The following is a 20,948-nucleotide window of genomic DNA, read 5'->3' as shown; positions in this document are numbered from 1 at the left end:
GCGTGGGTGTCGGTCTCCTTGAAGAACACCCTGATGTCCAAGTGTTGCGTGTCGGCAAAGTCGGGACCCTTGAATGTCGTGGTGTCCAAAAAGTCGACCGATGTGTTGCTCGTGGTCGACTTGATGGTGATATTTTTATTGTGAGTGTTCAGCGTGTTTAAGAACACGCTGAACTCCTCACTGGAATGGGTCCAGACACCCCAGATGTCATCCAGGTACCGGAAGTAGTGGAGAGGACGTTTTGGGCAGGCGGCCAAGGCAGAGGTCTCCCACTCTGCCATAAAAATGTTGGCATACGCCGGTGCAAATTTCTTGCCCATAGCAGTGCCCTTAATTTGGAGGTAGAAACGACCGTCAAACTCAAAGTCGTTTCTCCTCAAATTAATGTCGAGGAGCTGCAGGAGCTCCTTTTCGGGCCTGCTAACGTCGCGGTACCTGTAGAAGACATTTTTGACAGCCTGTATCCCCTCATTTATATCAATGTTTGTATACAGGCTGTCAATGTCGATGGTAAACAAAATGGCATCTGGGGGAATGCAGACCTTCTTGATTTTATCAATAAAATCATAGGTATCCCTGAGGTAGCTGTCGTGCAGAACGGAAAGCGGCGTCAGATAATGATCGATGAACGCCGCCGTTCTGTACGTCTCGCTGCCGCAGTCAGACACAATGGGTCGCCCCGGAGGGATCTCGTGGGGCTTGCTCCACTTGTCTGGCTCCTTGTGAATTTTAGGGAGCATGTAGAACCTGCGGGGGCGAGGATCCGGCTCCCCCATGAGATACCTATGTTGTTTAAAATTGATAAATTTTTTAAGTAGAAGATTATCCAGAATCTTTTCTACCATGGGAATAGTTTGCGGATAAATAGGTTCCGGCAGTGGTTTATAATACGTCATGTCACTCAACTGCCGAGAACCCTCCCATATGTATTGCGATCTGTCAAAAATGACAACAGCACTCCCCTTGTCGGCTGGTTTGATCACAATATGTTTGTTTGTTTTTAGACTATGAAGGGCCTCGACTTCTCCGCGTGTCAAATTGGGAGCGACCGCAGGTGCGCAACCCGAACCGGACATGGAGAGCCCGTCGGACCGGACCATAGCCTGGAATTCCGGAGGCATAAGTCCAGGTGAGGGCTCCCAGCCGGAACGGGCTGTGAACGGTGTAGGTCCGAGAGAATCTTGTTTCTCATAGTATACCTCAAGTTTGACACGTCTGTGGTAGCGCTGGAGGTCAAATTGAAGTTGATGATGCCAGTCGCTACTGAGATTAGTGGAAGGAATGAAGTTGAGGCCCTTATTGAGGAGGGAGATTTGTAAGGGGGTTGGCGTGAAATTATGGGCCAAATTTATCACGTTCTTATTACCCCCCCGAGCGATCGGGATTATGGGGATGCCAAGTTTAAAAAGTCAAGCCAGTGCTTGAGCATCAACTTGGCCGTGTCCCGAGTCCAGTGGACCAGGTCGGGTTGGGTCTCAAAGTCCCGGCTGTCGAGAGCCGGGATGTGAGCATAATTGTTGCTGATTAAACTATTCAGCCGCCCGAGGTTGTTTTTCTGCTCAACGGGCAAAGCGGCCGAATAGTTAATCAGGGGGATTAGCACTCGGGCCCGTGGGAAGGTAGCCACGGCCATCCTGAGTGCCCCTTGGAGCTGCTTAATAGCGGTCTCCTTAACTTTCTGCTCACGATGGTTGATCCCAAAGGCTAGAACCAACACTTCAACCGGTGCAGCAATTACGGTCTTGCGTAGGATGGCCTCCGCGTGTCTAAAACTGGCGCCCGGGTAACTGTCGATCTGAAGGTCGTCGACGTAAAAAGGTGGTAGGTGGGACAGATTGGAGTCGCCGATCACCAAGAATTTCTTGTTGGCCGACAACTTCCAATCCATCATCCTCCTACTCGAGACCATGTGTCTAGTGGGTCTACGGGGGGAGGCACTAGCCGTATCCTCTACCAACTCGACACATTCTGGAATAGACAGGTGTTGTGGAGTATCTGGGACGGAAGGCCTCTTGTGTGGCTTCCTTTTTAGTGCCCCAGGGAACAAATGTGCCCAATCGGGGGACTCCTGAGGAAGCATCTCCTGAGGGGGCGTCTCCTGAGGAGGCGTCCGCTGCAAGGGTGAGTCCTCATAGTCCACCATAGGAGCCCCGGAAAGTGTGGGCCCCCGTGGTGAAAATTCACCCTGTGGTGCCGTCTCATCTGCCGTCTCAGGCTGGAGAGGGGACCAGTCGGGGGTCGCGGAAGAGTAACGAGGGGACATCACCGAAGAAAGCCCCCGCTCCTGTTCTTCATCCCGAAAGTCGATCAGGAGAGGCGAGGAGGCCGTGGGTCCCCCTGGTGAGTCATCGTCGTCCTCTGTATGGGTGGGGGTGTCCTGGGTTTGATCCGCCCCGGAGCTTGTGGACCCACGTGGTGAGTCATCGTCGTCCTCGGTCTGAGTGGGGGTCTCCTGTGTGTCTTGTCTTGCAGGTGATCCCAGAGGAAGCCTCCTGCGAGATGCAGGAATAAGCTGGGTGGGCGGAGCCTCGCCGAGGGTGTCCTGGGCAGGCCCGCTGTCCGTGGCCCGGGGCTGTGTCACCCTCTGCTCCTTGGGTGGTTCCGGTCGACGAGGAAGGAAGATCGGGGCAACCCGTGCTGGAGGGATTGCATCCCGATCCACCTCAGGAGACCAATCTGGAGCCACGGCGTCGGTGCTGGTAGCCACCGAGACCCGGGCGACGACCCGAGCCGGAGGGCTGCTAGCCCGTACCACCCCAGGAGCCCCGTCAGGGCCCGTAGGGTCAGTATGGGTGCCCACCGATACCCGGGTGGCGGTCTGGACCGGCAAGGACTGGGCCGGGCGTACCACCTCCGCGTTGACAGGGGGGTCGGCGAAGGCCGCGACGATCAGAGCCTCGGCCTTCCCGAGGGTGTCCCCCATCAGTCTGCGTCCCAGATGTTTCTTGGCCCATGTAGAGGCCAGCTGAAAAGCGGGTCTCCAAACCTCGTCAATAAAACTGGTTATCTTGTCCAATTCCACTTGTAGAGTGTTTTTATAATGGTCTCTTAAAACCTCAACCGTCGTTAATGCCCAAGTCCTGGCATTGCACCTGATAAGCGTCTCAACGTCAGGGTTGGAGACCGCTGGTTTGATCATGGTGGCAAGCGTCTCTTCCATTTTTATTATGGACTGGGGGTGAGTGTCTTTTGTAACATTATTCAAATGATGTGTTATTTTGATAATATTATAAAAACACTGTGCTTTTAAATTCCCCTCCATGGACGTTGTGGAGTTGTCAGGGGGTGCAGTCCTCCGAGAAGCGTCCTGACGCTTCTTGCGTGTCTTCTTGGGACGGGGAGGATTGCGGGGACGTCTTTGAGGCCAATGTTCAGGTAAAAAATAGTCCTGAGAATAATGTCTGGGAGGCCTAGAGTCCATGTCTCTACTGGTATTACGGGAGCGCCCATTCCTCCTGGAAGCATCCCGGCGTTTCCTCCGTGTCCCCCTGGGGGGAGGAGGATAGCGGGGACGTCTTTGAGGTGAATATTGTGGCCTAAAGTACTCCTGAGAGTGCTGTCTTGAAGGCACAAAATTCCTATTTTGGCGTGTGTTTCTCCTATAATTCCACTGAGGGGCGCTGCGGCGCTCTTGATGTAGGTCATCAAAATGGCGGCGTGTCTGCGGGTAGGGGCGACGCGGATAGGAATCCTGCCGTCCCCGTGCTACATCCGCATAAGACCTCTGGGGCCGCTGCTCATCCCACTGAGAAAAATATTCCTCCTGGTCATAATGACAACGTTCATCATCCTGGGCGAGCCACTCTGAAGGCGCAGCCTGACGTCGCCGTGCGCGTCTTCGCCCCGACCTGACCGGAAGCCAGTCGTATTCGAAACCATCCGACATATTGCAAAATTATTTTAATATGTCGCTGGTGTGGATGATGTGAAAAACTGGTTGGCGAAAAAAAGGTTTGTTCGCTTTATAAAAATAAATTGTCTTTATCCGTTTCCTTTGTGAAAAAGAGAGAACGGAATGCTCGGAGGCGGGACTTCCGCCGAGGTCAAGATAATCACTTCCGGTTGATGGCTGGCTGCATAAACGGTGAGATACGCTTTTTTGTTCAAAAATATGCTGTATCTCGCGCTAATGAGCCACCGGAATATCTCGTGAGTAAAAATAGCACATGTAGTATCAAAAATAGGCTGTTTATTTACAGAAAATAGCGACTAGTGGAACGAAAGCGTCGCGCCGCGACCAGGCCTTCAACTGGACACGGCAAGTAAACAAATACAAGAAAAATACTACAATGTGTCAGAAAAATATGAAAAAAGTAGAAAATGTATATTTACATGAAACGAGTCAGATGGCAACGTTTCGGTAAGATACCTTCATCAGGCCTGACTCGTTTGTAGAGTATTAGCAGGTTAGCACGGCAGGTAGGCTAAAGTCAACCTTTTATCCTTGCAGTGAAAACAGGTATTGCAGGAGAAAGGTGTTAATAGCAATATAACATTTAAATGAAGGGGTGGGGTCCACGTCAAACACAAGTTGGCCTTCAAAATAGAAGTCTTGACCACAACACAAGTGTAAAAAGAAGACAACAGTGACCCTCTGAAGCCCCAGGATGCTACTGCAAAATCCTGTCTGCTAAAACAATAACATGAAATGATAGACATTGTTATTGTTATATGATATATAATATAATACAATGTAATATGGTATAAATATTATATAATATATTATAATAAATATATATGTATATATATATATATATATATATATATAATAATAGACAAACACTAGTACATTCAAATAGAAATAATACAGAAAGTACCCTGGATGTGTGACCTAGGGCTTCAGTATTAAACAGAGAGTTGGGAGAGGATATTCCCAGTAGGCTCCCCTTAGTGTAATGCTCTGAATGTACGTATGTGTACCGTACCCGAGGTTAGGGTTAGGGTTAGGGTTAGGGTTAGGGTTAGGGTTAGGGTTAGGTTTTAGGATTGGGGTTGGGGTAGGTTTTAGGTATATATTCCCTGTTACCTCCCCTTGATATGATGCTCCGATTGTATCCCATCCCCAAATGAGTATATTTAATGCGTTTTCTGTCTGTTTTGGCAGGTCCAGGAGGGCGAGCGAGGGAGAGTGAGAGCCGTAAGAGGATTGGAGGCACTGGCTGGTTAGGTTTGGGGGTAGGTTTTGGGTAAGGAGAAGGGAATGGTTAGGGTTAGGGAAGAGGGGGGGTGGGGGGTATGGGAAAAATAAAGAAGGGAAAAACGGGAATGTGCACTGTCCGTCACAATCCAACGGGCTCACACTCACACCTCATTTAGGCCCCCTGGATGTCTGGTGCCCAATTTGGAGATCCAAAGGAGCTCCGCCCGGTGGCGTTGGGCGAGGCTCCATTTGGGATCCGTCTCTACGACAGTCGCCCGGACGGAAGACCACCCGTGTCGGAGAAAATGCTGGACCAGGTGAGTGTTGGTATTTTTATGCCTAACGATGTTGTACTTGTGTTGGGCGAATCTCCTAGCTAAGGTATTGCCCGTCTCGCCCACGTACATATCGCCACATCGTTGGCACCGAATCACGTACACACAGTTCCGGGTGTGTCGGCCGCCACGGCACAACGGCTGGAAAACCTTGCGGTTGTGGGGGTTCACCAACCATTGTGAGTGGCGGACAAGGGTGTCCCTCCTAGTGGAGGGCGGGTCTCTCAGTGAGCTGACCCTGGCCCTGACCAACAGATCATTCAAGTTGGGGTTCTTACGGTAGGCCGGCACCACGTAGCGCCCCGGCAGCCTCCCGCTACTCTCCGCAAAGGTCCGGAAGTGGTCTTTGACCTTCTTGGCGACCCGCACGGCCGAGGGAGAGTAGGTGGTGATGAGAGGGATCATGTCGGTCCCAGGGGGAGGCCCCTTCGGGTCCAAGAAGACCCTCAACTGCCGTCTGAGGAAGGACCTGGAATAGCCCCTCCCCCTCAGGGCAGAAAAGAGGGTCCTCGAGGCCGTCAGGAAGTCCTCCCTTCTGGTGCAGACACGATGGAACCTCAACAATTGGGATTTCACCAACCCCGCGAAGGTATGCTTGGGGTGGAAGCTGCTTTTGAAGAGGAGCGCGTGGGTGTCGGTCTCCTTGAAGAACACCCTGATGTCCAAGTGTTGCGTGTCGGCAAAGTCGGGACCCTTGAATGTCGTGGTGTCCAAAAAGTCGACCGATGTGTTGCTCGTGGTCGACTTGATGGTGATATTTTTATTGTGAGTGTTCAGCGTGTTTAAGAACACGCTGAACTCCTCACTGGAATGGGTCCAGACACCCCAGATGTCATCCAGGTACCGGAAGTAGTGGAGAGGACGTTTTGGGCAGGCGGCCAAGGCAGAGGTCTCCCACTCTGCCATAAAAATGTTGGCATACGCCGGTGCAAATTTCTTGCCCATAGCAGTGCCCTTAATTTGGAGGTAGAAACGACCGTCAAACTCAAAGTCGTTTCTCCTCAAATTAATGTCGAGGAGCTGCAGGAGCTCCTTTTCGGGCCTGCTAACGTCGCGGTACCTGTAGAAGACATTTTTGACAGCCTGTATCCCCTCATTTATATCAATGTTTGTATACAGGCTGTCAATGTCGATGGTAAACAAAATGGCATCTGGGGGAATGCAGACCTTCTTGATTTTATCAATAAAATCATAGGTATCCCTGAGGTAGCTGTCGTGCAGAACGGAAAGCGGCGTCAGATAATGATCGATGAACGCCGCCGTTCTGTACGTCTCGCTGCCGCAGTCAGACACAATGGGTCGCCCCGGAGGGATCTCGTGGGGCTTGCTCCACTTGTCTGGCTCCTTGTGAATTTTAGGGAGCATGTAGAACCTGCGGGGGCGAGGATCCGGCTCCCCCATGAGATACCTATGTTGTTTAAAATTGATAAATTTTTTAAGTAGAAGATTATCCAGAATCTTTTCTACCATGGGAATAGTTTGCGGATAAATAGGTTAGGGTTAGGGTTAGGGTTAGGGTTAGGGTTAGGGTTAGGGTTAGGGTTAGGGTTAGGGTTAGGGTTAGGGTTAGGGTTAGGGTTAGGGTTAGGGTTAGGGTTAGGGTTAGGGTTAGGGTTAGGGTTAGGGTTAGGGTTAGGGTTAGGGTTAGGGTTAGGGTTAGGGTTAGGGTTAGGGTTAGGGTTAGGGTTAGGGTTAGGGTTAGGGTTAGGGTTAGGGTTAGGGTTAGGGTTAGGGTTAGGGTTAGGGTTAGGGTTAGGGTTAGGGTTAGGGTTAGGGTTAGGGTTAGGGTTAGGGTTAGGGTTAGGGTTAGGGTTAGGGTTAGGGTTAGGGTTAGGGTTAGGGTTAGGGTTAGGGTTAGGGTTAGGGTTAGGGTTAGGGTTAGGGTTAGGGTTAGGGTTAGGGTTAGGGTTAGGGTTAGGGTTAGGGTTAGGGTTAGGGTTAGGGTTAGGGTTAGGGTTAGGGTTAGGGTTAGGGTTAGGGTTAGGGTTAGGGTTAGGGTTAGGGTTAGGGTTAGGGTTAGGGTTAGGGTTAGGGTTAGGGTTAGGGTTAGGGTTAGGGTTAGGGTTAGGGTTAGGGTTAGGGTTAGGGTTAGGGTTAGGGTTAGGGTTAGGGTTAGGGTTAGGGTTAGGGTTAGGGTTAGGGTTAGGGTTAGGGTTAGGGTTAGGGTTAGGGTTAGGGTTAGGGTTAGGGTTAGGGTTAGGGTTAGGGTTAGGGTTAGGGTTAGGGTTAGGGTTAGGGTTAGGGTTAGGGTTAGGGTTAGGGTTAGGGTTAGGGTTAGGGTTAGGGTTAGGGTTAGGGTTAGGGTTAGGGTTAGGGTTAGGGTTAGGGTTAGGGTTAGGGTTAGGGTTAGGGTTAGGGTTAGGGTTAGGGTTAGGGTTAGGGTTAGGGTTAGGGTTAGGGTTAGGGTTAGGGTTAGGGTTAGGGTTAGGGTTAGGGTTAGGGTTAGGGTTAGGGTTAGGGTTAGGGTTAGGGTTAGGGTTAGGGTTAGGGTTAGGGTTAGGGTTAGGGTTAGGGTTAGGGTTAGGGTTAGGGTTAGGGTTAGGGTTAGGGTTAGGGTTAGGGTTAGGGTTAGGGTTAGGGTTAGGGTTAGGGTTAGGGTTAGGGTTAGGGTTAGGGTTAGGGTTAGGGTTAGGGTTAGGGTTAGGGTTAGGGTTAGGGTTAGGGTTAGGGTTAGGGTTAGGGTTAGGGTTAGGGTTAGGGTTAGGGTTAGGGTTAGGGTTAGGGTTAGGGTTAGGGTTAGGGTTAGGGTTAGGGTTAGGGTTAGGGTTAGGGTTAGGGTTAGGGTTAGGGTTAGGGTTAGGGTTAGGGTTAGGGTTAGGGTTAGGGTTAGGGTTAGGGTTAGGGTTAGGGTTAGGGTTAGGGTTAGGGTTAGGGTTAGGGTTAGGGTTAGGGTTAGGGTTAGGGTTAGGGTTAGGGTTAGGGTTAGGGTTAGGGTTAGGGTTAGGGTTAGGGTTAGGGTTAGGGTTAGGGTTAGGGTTAGGGTTAGGGTTAGGGTTAGGGTTAGGGTTAGGGTTAGGGTTAGGGTTAGGGTTAGGGTTAGGGTTAGGGTTAGGGTTAGGGTTAGGGTTAGGGTTAGGGTTAGGGTTAGGGTTAGGGTTAGGGTTAGGGTTAGGGTTAGGGTTAGGGTTAGGGTTAGGGTTAGGGTTAGGGTTAGGGTTAGGGTTAGGGTTAGGGTTAGGGTTAGGGTTAGGGTTAGGGTTAGGGTTAGGGTTAGGGTTAGGGTTAGGGTTAGGGTTAGGGTTAGGGTTAGGGTTAGGGTTAGGGTTAGGGTTAGGGTTAGGGTTAGGGTTAGGGTTAGGGTTAGGGTTAGGGTTAGGGTTAGGGTTAGGGTTAGGGTTAGGGTTAGGGTTAGGGTTAGGGTTAGGGTTAGGGTTAGGGTTAGGGTTAGGGTTAGGGTTAGGGTTAGGGTTAGGGTTAGGGTTAGGGTTAGGGTTAGGGTTAGGGTTAGGGTTAGGGTTAGGGTTAGGGTTAGGGTTAGGGTTAGGGTTAGGGTTAGGGTTAGGGTTAGGGTTAGGGTTAGGGTTAGGGTTAGGGTTAGGGTTAGGGTTAGGGTTAGGGTTAGGGTTAGGGTTAGGGTTAGGGTTAGGGTTAGGGTTAGGGTTAGGGTTAGGGTTAGGGTTAGGGTTAGGGTTAGGGTTAGGGTTAGGGTTAGGGTTAGGGTTAGGGTTAGGGTTAGGGTTAGGGTTAGGGTTAGGGTTAGGGTTAGGGTTAGGGTTAGGGTTAGGGTTAGGGTTAGGGTTAGGGTTAGGGTTAGGGTTAGGGTTAGGGTTAGGGTTAGGGTTAGGGTTAGGGTTAGGGTTAGGGTTAGGGTTAGGGTTAGGGTTAGGGTTAGGGTTAGGGTTAGGGTTAGGGTTAGGGTTAGGGTTAGGGTTAGGGTTAGGGTTAGGGTTAGGGTTAGGGTTAGGGTTAGGGTTAGGGTTAGGGTTAGGGTTAGGGTTAGGGTTAGGGTTAGGGTTAGGGTTAGGGTTAGGGTTAGGGTTAGGGTTAGGGTTAGGGTTAGGGTTAGGGTTAGGGTTAGGGTTAGGGTTAGGGTTAGGGTTAGGGTTAGGGTTAGGGTTAGGGTTAGGGTTAGGGTTAGGGTTAGGGTTAGGGTTAGGGTTAGGGTTAGGGTTAGGGTTAGGGTTAGGGTTAGGGTTAGGGTTAGGGTTAGGGTTAGGGTTAGGGTTAGGGTTAGGGTTAGGGTTAGGGTTAGGGTTAGGGTTAGGGTTAGGGTTAGGGTTAGGGTTAGGGTTAGGGTTAGGGTTAGGGTTAGGGTTAGGGTTAGGGTTAGGGTTAGGGTTAGGGTTAGGGTTAGGGTTAGGGTTAGGGTTAGGGTTAGGGTTAGGGTTAGGGTTAGGGTTAGGGTTAGGGTTAGGGTTAGGGTTAGGGTTAGGGTTAGGGTTAGGGTTAGGGTTAGGGTTAGGGTTAGGGTTAGGGTTAGGGTTAGGGTTAGGGTTAGGGTTAGGGTTAGGGTTAGGGTTAGGGTTAGGGTTAGGGTTAGGGTTAGGGTTAGGGTTAGGGTTAGGGTTAGGGTTAGGGTTAGGGTTAGGGTTAGGGTTAGGGTTAGGGTTAGGGTTAGGGTTAGGGTTAGGGTTAGGGTTAGGGTTAGGGTTAGGGTTAGGGTTAGGGTTAGGGTTAGGGTTAGGGTTAGGGTTAGGGTTAGGGTTAGGGTTAGGGTTAGGGTTAGGGTTAGGGTTAGGGTTAGGGTTAGGGTTAGGGTTAGGGTTAGGGTTAGGGTTAGGGTTAGGGTTAGGGTTAGGGTTAGGGTTAGGGTTAGGGTTAGGGTTAGGGTTAGGGTTAGGGTTAGGGTTAGGGTTAGGGTTAGGGTTAGGGTTAGGGTTAGGGTTAGGGTTAGGGTTAGGGTTAGGGTTAGGGTTAGGGTTAGGGTTAGGGTTAGGGTTAGGGTTAGGGTTAGGGTTAGGGTTAGGGTTAGGGTTAGGGTTAGGGTTAGGGTTAGGGTTAGGGTTAGGGTTAGGGTTAGGGTTAGGGTTAGGGTTAGGGTTAGGGTTAGGGTTAGGGTTAGGGTTAGGGTTAGGGTTAGGGTTAGGGTTAGGGTTAGGGTTAGGGTTAGGGTTAGGGTTAGGGTTAGGGTTAGGGTTAGGGTTAGGGTTAGGGTTAGGGTTAGGGTTAGGGTTAGGGTTAGGGTTAGGGTTAGGGTTAGGGTTAGGGTTAGGGTTAGGGTTAGGGTTAGGGTTAGGGTTAGGGTTAGGGTTAGGGTTAGGGTTAGGGTTAGGGTTAGGGTTAGGGTTAGGGTTAGGGTTAGGGTTAGGGTTAGGGTTAGGGTTAGGGTTAGGGTTAGGGTTAGGGTTAGGGTTAGGGTTAGGGTTAGGGTTAGGGTTAGGGTTAGGGTTAGGGTTAGGGTTAGGGTTAGGGTTAGGGTTAGGGTTAGGGTTAGGGTTAGGGTTAGGGTTAGGGTTAGGGTTAGGGTTAGGGTTAGGGTTAGGGTTAGGGTTAGGGTTAGGGTTAGGGTTAGGGTTAGGGTTAGGGTTAGGGTTAGGGTTAGGGTTAGGGTTAGGGTTAGGGTTAGGGTTAGGGTTAGGGTTAGGGTTAGGGTTAGGGTTAGGGTTAGGGTTAGGGTTAGGGTTAGGGTTAGGGTTAGGGTTAGGGTTAGGGTTAGGGTTAGGGTTAGGGTTAGGGTTAGGGTTAGGGTTAGGGTTAGGGTTAGGGTTAGGGTTAGGGTTAGGGTTAGGGTTAGGGTTAGGGTTAGGGTTAGGGTTAGGGTTAGGGTTAGGGTTAGGGTTAGGGTTAGGGTTAGGGTTAGGGTTAGGGTTAGGGTTAGGGTTAGGGTTAGGGTTAGGGTTAGGGTTAGGGTTAGGGTTAGGGTTAGGGTTAGGGTTAGGGTTAGGGTTAGGGTTAGGGTTAGGGTTAGGGTTAGGGTTAGGGTTAGGGTTAGGGTTAGGGTTAGGGTTAGGGTTAGGGTTAGGGTTAGGGTTAGGGTTAGGGTTAGGGTTAGGGTTAGGGTTAGGGTTAGGGTTAGGGTTAGGGTTAGGGTTAGGGTTAGGGTTAGGGTTAGGGTTAGGGTTAGGGTTAGGGTTAGGGTTAGGGTTAGGGTTAGGGTTAGGGTTAGGGTTAGGGTTAGGGTTAGGGTTAGGGTTAGGGTTAGGGTTAGGGTTAGGGTTAGGGTTAGGGTTAGGGTTAGGGTTAGGGTTAGGGTTAGGGTTAGGGTTAGGGTTAGGGTTAGGGTTAGGGTTAGGGTTAGGGTTAGGGTTAGGGTTAGGGTTAGGGTTAGGGTTAGGGTTAGGGTTAGGGTTAGGGTTAGGGTTAGGGTTAGGGTTAGGGTTAGGGTTAGGGTTAGGGTTAGGGTTAGGGTTAGGGTTAGGGTTAGGGTTAGGGTTAGGGTTAGGGTTAGGGTTAGGGTTAGGGTTAGGGTTAGGGTTAGGGTTAGGGTTAGGGTTAGGGTTAGGGTTAGGGTTAGGGTTAGGGTTAGGGTTAGGGTTAGGGTTAGGGTTAGGGTTAGGGTTAGGGTTAGGGTTAGGGTTAGGGTTAGGGTTAGGGTTAGGGTTAGGGTTAGGGTTAGGGTTAGGGTTAGGGTTAGGGTTAGGGTTAGGGTTAGGGTTAGGGTTAGGGTTAGGGTTAGGGTTAGGGTTAGGGTTAGGGTTAGGGTTAGGGTTAGGGTTAGGGTTAGGGTTAGGGTTAGGGTTAGGGTTAGGGTTAGGGTTAGGGTTAGGGTTAGGGTTAGGGTTAGGGTTAGGGTTAGGGTTAGGGTTAGGGTTAGGGTTAGGGTTAGGGTTAGGGTTAGGGTTAGGGTTAGGGTTAGGGTTAGGGTTAGGGTTAGGGTTAGGGTTAGGGTTAGGGTTAGGGTTAGGGTTAGGGTTAGGGTTAGGGTTAGGGTTAGGGTTAGGGTTAGGGTTAGGGTTAGGGTTAGGGTTAGGGTTAGGGTTAGGGTTAGGGTTAGGGTTAGGGTTAGGGTTAGGGTTAGGGTTAGGGTTAGGGTTAGGGTTAGGGTTAGGGTTAGGGTTAGGGTTAGGGTTAGGGTTAGGGTTAGGGTTAGGGTTAGGGTTAGGGTTAGGGTTAGGGTTAGGGTTAGGGTTAGGGTTAGGGTTAGGGTTAGGGTTAGGGTTAGGGTTAGGGTTAGGGTTAGGGTTAGGGTTAGGGTTAGGGTTAGGGTTAGGGTTAGGGTTAGGGTTAGGGTTAGGGTTAGGGTTAGGGTTAGGGTTAGGGTTAGGGTTAGGGTTAGGGTTAGGGTTAGGGTTAGGGTTAGGGTTAGGGTTAGGGTTAGGGTTAGGGTTAGGGTTAGGGTTAGGGTTAGGGTTAGGGTTAGGGTTAGGGTTAGGGTTAGGGTTAGGGTTAGGGTTAGGGTTAGGGTTAGGGTTAGGGTTAGGGTTAGGGTTAGGGTTAGGGTTAGGGTTAGGGTTAGGGTTAGGGTTAGGGTTAGGGTTAGGGTTAGGGTTAGGGTTAGGGTTAGGGTTAGGGTTAGGGTTAGGGTTAGGGTTAGGGTTAGGGTTAGGGTTAGGGTTAGGGTTAGGGTTAGGGTTAGGGTTAGGGTTAGGGTTAGGGTTAGGGTTAGGGTTAGGGTTAGGGTTAGGGTTAGGGTTAGGGTTAGGGTTAGGGTTAGGGTTAGGGTTAGGGTTAGGGTTAGGGTTAGGGTTAGGGTTAGGGTTAGGGTTAGGGTTAGGGTTAGGGTTAGGGTTAGGGTTAGGGTTAGGGTTAGGGTTAGGGTTAGGGTTAGGGTTAGGGTTAGGGTTAGGGTTAGGGTTAGGGTTAGGGTTAGGGTTAGGGTTAGGGTTAGGGTTAGGGTTAGGGTTAGGGTTAGGGTTAGGGTTAGGGTTAGGGTTAGGGTTAGGGTTAGGGTTAGGGTTAGGGTTAGGGTTAGGGTTAGGGTTAGGGTTAGGGTTAGGGTTAGGGTTAGGGTTAGGGTTAGGGTTAGGGTTAGGGTTAGGGTTAGGGTTAGGGTTAGGGTTAGGGTTAGGGTTAGGGTTAGGGTTAGGGTTAGGGTTAGGGTTAGGGTTAGGGTTAGGGTTAGGGTTAGGGTTAGGGTTAGGGTTAGGGTTAGGGTTAGGGTTAGGGTTAGGGTTAGGGTTAGGGTTAGGGTTAGGGTTAGGGTTAGGGTTAGGGTTAGGGTTAGGGTTAGGGTTAGGGTTAGGGTTAGGGTTAGGGTTAGGGTTAGGGTTAGGGTTAGGGTTAGGGTTAGGGTTAGGGTTAGGGTTAGGGTTAGGGTTAGGGTTAGGGTTAGGGTTAGGGTTAGGGTTAGGGTTAGGGTTAGGGTTAGGGTTAGGGTTAGGGTTAGGGTTAGGGTTAGGGTTAGGGTTAGGGTTAGGGTTAGGGTTAGGGTTAGGGTTAGGGTTAGGGTTAGGGTTAGGGTTAGGGTTAGGGTTAGGGTTAGGGTTAGGGTTAGGGTTAGGGTTAGGGTTAGGGTTAGGGTTAGGGTTAGGGTTAGGGTTAGGGTTAGGGTTAGGGTTAGGGTTAGGGTTAGGGTTAGGGTTAGGGTTAGGGTTAGGGTTAGGGTTAGGGTTAGGGTTAGGGTTAGGGTTAGGGTTAGGGTTAGGGTTAGGGTTAGGGTTAGGGTTAGGGTTAGGGTTAGGGTTAGGGTTAGGGTTAGGGTTAGGGTTAGGGTTAGGGTTAGGGTTAGGGTTAGGGTTAGGGTTAGGGTTAGGGTTAGGGTTAGGGTTAGGGTTAGGGTTAGGGTTAGGGTTAGGGTTAGGGTTAGGGTTAGGGTTAGGGTTAGGGTTAGGGTTAGGGTTAGGGTTAGGGTTAGGGTTAGGGTTAGGGTTAGGGTTAGGGTTAGGGTTAGGGTTAGGGTTAGGGTTAGGGTTAGGGTTAGGGTTAGGGTTAGGGTTAGGGTTAGGGTTAGGGTTAGGGTTAGGGTTAGGGTTAGGGTTAGGGTTAGGGTTAGGGTTAGGGTTAGGGTTAGGGTTAGGGTTAGGGTTAGGGTTAGGGTTAGGGTTAGGGTTAGGGTTAGGGTTAGGGTTAGGGTTAGGGTTAGGGTTAGGGTTAGGGTTAGGGTTAGGGTTAGGGTTAGGGTTAGGGTTAGGGTTAGGGTTAGGGTTAGGGTTAGGGTTAGGGTTAGGGTTAGGGTTAGGGTTAGGGTTAGGGTTAGGGTTAGGGTTAGGGTTAGGGTTAGGGTTAGGGTTAGGGTTAGGGTTAGGGTTAGGGTTAGGGTTAGGGTTAGGGTTAGGGTTAGGGTTAGGGTTAGGGTTAGGGTTAGGGTTAGGGTTAGGGTTAGGGTTAGGGTTAGGGTTAGGGTTAGGGTTAGGGTTAGGGTTAGGGTTAGGGTTAGGGTTAGGGTTAGGGTTAGGGTTAGGGTTAGGGTTAGGGTTAGGGTTAGGGTTAGGGTTAGGGTTAGGGTTAGGGTTAGGGTTAGGGTTAGGGTTAGGGTTAGGGTTAGGGTTAGGGTTAGGGTTAGGGTTAGGGTTAGGGTTAGGGTTAGGGTTAGGGTTAGGGTTAGGGTTAGGGTTAGGGTTAGGGTTAGGGTTAGGGTTAGGGTTAGGGTTAGGGTTAGGGTTAGGGTTAGGGTTAGGGTTAGGGTTAGGGTTAGGGTTAGGGTTAGGGTTAGGGTTAGGGTTAGGGTTAGGGTTAGGGTTAGGGTTAGGGTTAGGGTTAGGGTTAGGGTTAGGGTTAGGGTTAGGGTTAGGGTTAGGGTTAGGGTTAGGGTTAGGGTTAGGGTTAGGGTTAGGGTTAGGGTTAGGGTTAGGGTTAGGGTTAGGGTTAGGGTTAGGGTTAGGGTTAGGGTTAGGGTTAGGGTTAGGGTTAGGGTTAGGGTTAGGGTTAGGGTTAGGGTTAGGGTTAGGGTTAGGGTTAGGGTTAGGGTTAGGGTTAGGGTTAGGGTTAGGGTTAGGGTTAGGGTTAGGGTTAGGGTTAGGGTTAGGGTTAGGGTTAGGGTTAGGGTTAGGGTTAGGGTTAGGGTTAGGGTTAGGGTTAGGGTTAGGGTTAGGGTTAGGGTTAGGGTTAGGGTTAGGGTTAGGGTTAGGGTTAGGGTTAGGGTTAGGGTTAGGGTTAGGGTTAGGGTTAGGGTTAGGGTTAGGGTTAGGGTTAGGGTTAGGGTTAGGGTTAGGGTTAGGGTTAGGGTTAGGGTTAGGGTTAGGGTTAGGGTTAGGGTTAGGGTTAGGGTTAGGGTTAGGGTTAGGGTTAGGGTTAGGGTTAGGGTTAGGGTTAGGGTTAGGGTTAGGGTTAGGGTTAGGGTTAGGGTTAGGGTTAGGGTTAGGGTTAGGGTTAGGGTTAGGGTTAGGGTTAGGGTTAGGGTTAGGGTTAGGGTTAGGGTTAGGGTTAGGGTTAGGGTTAGGGTTAGGGTTAGGGTTAGGGTTAGGGTTAGGGTTAGGGTTAGGGTTAGGGTTAGGGTTAGGGTTAGGGTTAGGGTTAGGGTTAGGGTTAGGGTTAGGGTTAGGGTTAGGGTTAGGGTTAGGGTTAGGGTTAGGGTTAGGGTTAGGGTTAGGGTTAGGGTTAGGGTTAGGGTTAGGGTTAGGGTTAGGGTTAGGGTTAGGGTTAGGGTTAGGGTTAGGGTTAGGGTTAGGGTTAGGGTTAGGGTTAGGGTTAGGGTTAGGGTTAGGGTTAGGGTTAGGGTTAGGGTTAGGGTTAGGGTTAGGGTTAGGGTTAGGGTTAGGGTTAGGGTTAGGGTTAGGGTTAGGGTTAGGGTTAGGGTTAGGGTTAGGGTTAGGGTTAGGGTTAGGGTTAGGGTTAGGGTTAGGGTTAGGGTTAGGGTTAGGGTTAGGGTTAGGGTTAGGGTTAGGGTTAGGGTTAGGGTTAGGGTTAGGGTTAGGGTTAGGGTTAGGGTTAGGGTTAGGGTTAGGGTTAGGGTTAGGGTTAGGGTTAGGTTTGGGGGTAGGTTTTAGGTAAGGAGAAGGGAATGGTTAGGGTTAGGGAAGAGGGGGGGTGGGGGGTATGGGAAAAATAAAGAAGGGAAAAACGGGAATGTGCACTGTCCGTCACAATCCAACGGGCTCACACTCACACCTCATTTAGGCCCCCTGGATGTCTGGTGCCCAATTTGGAGATCCAAAGGAGCTCCGCCCGGTGGCGTTGGGCGAGGCTCCATTTGGGATCCGTCTCTACAACAGTCGCCCGGACGGAAGACCACCCGTGTCGGAGAAAATGCTGAACCAGGTGAGTGTTGGTATTTTTATGCCTAACGATGTTGTACTTGTGTTGGGCGAATCTCCTAGCTAAGGTATTGCCCGTCTCGCCCACGTACATATCGCCACATCGTTGGCACCGAATCACGTACACACAGTTCCGGGTGTGTCGGCCGCCACGGCACAACGGCTGGAAAACCTTGCGGTTGTGGGGGTTCACCAACCATTGTGAGTGGCGGACAAGGGTGTCCCTCCTAGTGGAGGGCGGGTCTCTCAGTGAGCTGACCCTGGCCCTGACCAACAGATCATTCAAGTTGGGGTTCTTACGGTAGGCCGGCACCACGTAGCGCCCCGGCAGCCTCCCGCTACTCTCCGCAAAGGTCCGGAAGTGGTCTTTGACCTTCTTGGCGACCCGCACGGCCGAGGGAGAGTAGGTGGTGATGAGAGGGATCATGTCGGTCCCAGGGGGAGGCCCCTTCGGGTCCAAGAAGACCCTCAACTGCCGTCTGAGGAAGGACCTGGAATAGCCCCTCCCCTTCAGGGCAGAAAAGAGGGTCCTCGAGGCCGTCAGGAAGTCCTCCCTTCTGGTGCAGACACGATGGAACCTCAACAATTGGGATTTCACCAACCCCGCGAAGGTATGCTTGGGGTGGAAGCTGCTTTTGAAGAGGAGCGCGTGGGTGTCGGTCTCCTTGAAGAACACCCTGATGTCCAAGTGTTGCGTGTCGGCAAAGTCGGGACCCTTGAATGTCGTGGTGTCCAAAAAGTCGACCGATGTGTTGCTCGTGGTCGACTTGATGGTGATATTTTTATTGTGAGTGTTCAGCGTGTTTAAGAACACGCTGAACTCCTCACTGGAATGGGTCCAGACACCCCAGATGTCATCCAGGTACCGGAAGTAGTGGAGAGGACGTTTTGGGCAGGCGGCCAAGGCAGAGGTCTCCCACTCTGCCATAAAAATGTTGGCATACGCCGGGGTTAGGGTTAGGGTTAGGGTTAGGGTTAGGGTTAGGGTTAGGGTTAGGGTTAGGGTTAGGGTTAGGGTTAGGGTTAGGGTTAGGGTTAGGGTTAGGGTTAGGGTTAGGGTTAGGGTTAGGGTTAGGGTTAGAGTAGGGTTAGGGTTAGGGTTAGGGTTAGGGTTAGGGTTAGGGTTAGGGTTAGGGTTAGGGTTAGGGTTAGGGTTAGGGTTAGGGTTAGGGTTAGGGTTAGGGTTAGGGTTAGGGTTAGGGTTAGGGTTAGGGTTAGGGTTAGGGTTAGGGTTAGGGTTAGGGTTAGGGTTAGGGTTAGGGTTAGGGTTAGGGTTAGGGTTAGGGTTAGGGTTAGGGTTAGGGTTAGGGTTAGGGTTAGGGTTAGGGTTAGGGTTAGGGTTAGGGTTAGGGTTAGGGTTAGGGTTAGGGTTAGGGTTAGGGTTAGGGTTAGGGTTAGGGTTAGGGTTAGGGTTAGGGTTAGGGTTAGGGTTAGGGTTAGGGTTAGGGTTAGGGTTAGGGTTAGGGTTAGGGTTAGGGTTAGGGTTAGGGTTAGGGTTAGGGTTAGGGTTAGGGTTAGGGTTAGGGTTAGGGTTAGGGTTAGGGTTAGGGTTAGGGTTAGGGTTAGGGTTAGGGTTAGGGTTAGGGTTAGGGTTAGGGTTAGGGTTAGGGTTAGGGTTAGGGTTAGGGTTAGGGTTAGGGTTAGGGTTAGGGTTAGGGTTAGGGTTAGGGTTAGGGTTAGGGTTAGGGTTAGGGTTAGGGTTAGGGTTAGGGTTAGGGTTAGGGTTAGGGTTAGGGTTAGGGTTAGGGTTAGGGTTAGGGTTAGGGTTAGGGTTAGGGTTAGGGTTAGGGTTAGGGTTAGGGTTAGGGTTAGGGTTAGGGTTAGGGTTAGGGTTAGGGTTAGGGTTAGGGTTAGGGTTAGGGTTAGGGTTAGGGTTAGGGTTAGGGTTAGGGTTAGGGTTAGGGTTAGGGTTAGGGTTAGGGTTAGGGTTAGGGTTAGGGTTAGGGTTAGGGTTAGGGTTAGGGTTAGGGTTAGGGTTAGGGTTAGGGTTAGGGTTAGGGTTAGGGTTAGGGTTAGGGTTAGGGTTAGGGTTAGGGTTAGGGTTAGGGTTAGGGTTAGGGTTAGGGTTAGGGTTAGGGTTAGGGTTAGGGTTAGGGTTAGGGTTAGGGTTAGGGTTAGGGTTAGGGTTAGGGTTAGGGTTAGGGTTAGGGTTAGGGTTAGGGTTAGGGTTAGGGTTAGGGTTAGGGTTAGGGTTAGGGTTAGGGTTAGGGTTAGGGTTAGGGTTAGGGTTAGGGTTAGGGTTAGGGTTAGGGTTAGGGTTAGGGTTAGGGTTAGGGTTAGGGTTAGGGTTAGGGTTAGGGTTAGGGTTAGGGTTAGGGTTAGGGTTAGGGTTAGGGTTAGGGTTAGGGTTAGGGTTAGGGTTAGGGTTAGGGTTAGGGTTAGGGTTAGGGTTAGGGTTAGGGTTAGGGTTAGGGTTAGGGTTAGGGTTAGGGTTAGGGTTAGGGTTAGGGTTAGGGTTAGGGTTAGGGTTAGGGTTAGGGTTAGGGTTAGGGTTAGGGTTAGGGTTAGGGTTAGGGTTAGGGTTAGGGTTAGGGTTAGGGTTAGGGTTAGGGTTAGGGTTAGGGTTAGGGTTAGGGTTAGGGTTAGGGTTAGGGTTAGGGTTAGGGTTAGGGTTAGGGTTAGGGTTAGGGTTAGGGTTAGGGTTAGGGTTAGGGTTAGGGTTAGGGTTAGGGTTAGGGTTAGGGTTAGGGTTAGGGTTAGGGTTAGGGTTAGGGTTAGGGTTAGGGTTAGGGTTAGGGTTAGGGTTAGGGTTAGGGTTAGGGTTAGGGTTAGGGTTAGGGTTAGGGTTAGGGTTAGGGTTAGGGTTAGGGTTAGGGTTAGGGTTAGGGTTAGGGTTAGGGTTAGGGTTAGGGTTAGGGTTAGGGTTAGGGTTAGGGTTAGGGTTAGGGTTAGGGTTAGGGTTAGGGTTAGGGTTAGGGTTAGGGTTAGGGTTAGGGTTAGGGTTAGGGTTAGGGTTAGGGTTAGGGTTAGGGTTAGGGTTAGGGTTAGGGTTAGGGTTAGGGTTAGGGTTAGGGTTAGGGTTAGGGTTAGGGTTAGGGTTAGGGTTAGGGTTAGGGTTAGGGTTAGGGTTAGGGTTAGGGTTAGGGTTAGGGTTAGGGTTAGGGTTAGGGTTAGGGTTAGGGTTAGGGTTAGGGTTAGGGTTAGGGTTAGGGTTAGGGTTAGGGTTAGGGTTAGGGTTAGGGTTAGGGTTAGGGTTAGGGTTAGGGTTAGGGTTAGGGTTAGGGTTAGGGTTAGGGTTAGGGTTAGGGTTAGGGTTAGGGTTAGGGTTAGGGTTAGGGTTAGGGTTAGGGTTAGGGTTAGGGTTAGGGTTAGGGTTAGGGTTAGGGTTAGGGTTAGGGTTAGGGTTAGGGTTAGGGTTAGGGTTAGGGTTAGGGTTAGGGTTAGGGTTAGGGTTAGGGTTAGGGTTAGGGTTAGGGTTAGGGTTAGGGTTAGGGTTAGGGTTAGGGTTAGGGTTAGGGTTAGGGTTAGGGTTAGGGTTAGGGTTAGGGTTAGGGTTAGGGTTAGGGTTAGGGTTAGGGTTAGGGTTAGGGTTAGGGTTAGGGTTAGGGTTAGGGTTAGGGTTAGGGTTAGGGTTAGGGTTAGGGTTAGGGTTAGGGTTAGGGTTAGGGTTAGGGTTAGGGTTAGGGTTAGGGTTAGGGTTAGGGTTAGGGTTAGGGTTAGGGTTAGGGTTAGGGTTAGGGTTAGGGTTAGGGTTAGGGTTAGGGTTAGGGTTAGGGTTAGGGTTAGGGTTAGGGTTAGGGTTAGGGTTAGGGTTAGGGTTAGGGTTAGGGTTAGGGTTAGGGTTAGGGTTAGGGTTAGGGTTAGGGTTAGGGTTAGGGTTAGGGTTAGGGTTAGGGTTAGGGTTAGGGTTAGGGTTAGGGTTAGGGTTAGGGTTAGGGTTAGGGTTAGGGTTAGGGTTAGGGTTAGGGTTAGGGTTAGGGTTAGGGTTAGGGTTAGGGTTAGGGTTAGGGTTAGGGTTAGGGTTAGGGTTAGGGTTAGGGTTAGGGTTAGGGTTAGGGTTAGGGTTAGGGTTAGGGTTAGGGTTAGGGTTAGGGTTAGGGTTAGGGTTAGGGTTAGGGTTAGGGTTAGGGTTAGGGTTAGGGTTAGGGTTAGGGTTAGGGTTAGGGTTAGGGTTAGGGTTAGGGTTAGGGTTAGGGTTAGGGTTAGGGTTAGGGTTAGGGTTAGGGTTAGGGTTAGGGTTAGGGTTAGGGTTAGGGTTAGGGTTAGGGTTAGGGTTAGGGTTAGGGTTAGGGTTAGGGTTAGGGTTAGGGTTAGGGTTAGGGTTAGGGTTAGGGTTAGGGTTAGGGTTAGGGTTAGGGTTAGGGTTAGGGTTAGGGTTAGGGTTAGGGTTAGGGTTAGGGTTAGGGTTAGGGTTAGGGTTAGGGTTAGGGTTAGGGTTAGGGTTAGGGTTAGGGTTAGGGTTAGGGTTAGGGTTAGGGTTAGGGTTAGGGTTAGGGTTAGGGTTTAGGGTTAGGGTTAGGG

This window comes from Nerophis lumbriciformis, linkage group LG39 (assembly GCF_033978685.3).
Source record: "Nerophis lumbriciformis linkage group LG39, RoL_Nlum_v2.1, whole genome shotgun sequence".
Taxonomy (NCBI): domain Eukaryota; kingdom Metazoa; phylum Chordata; class Actinopteri; order Syngnathiformes; family Syngnathidae; genus Nerophis; species Nerophis lumbriciformis.
Note: the sequence above shows the minus strand (reverse complement) of the source record.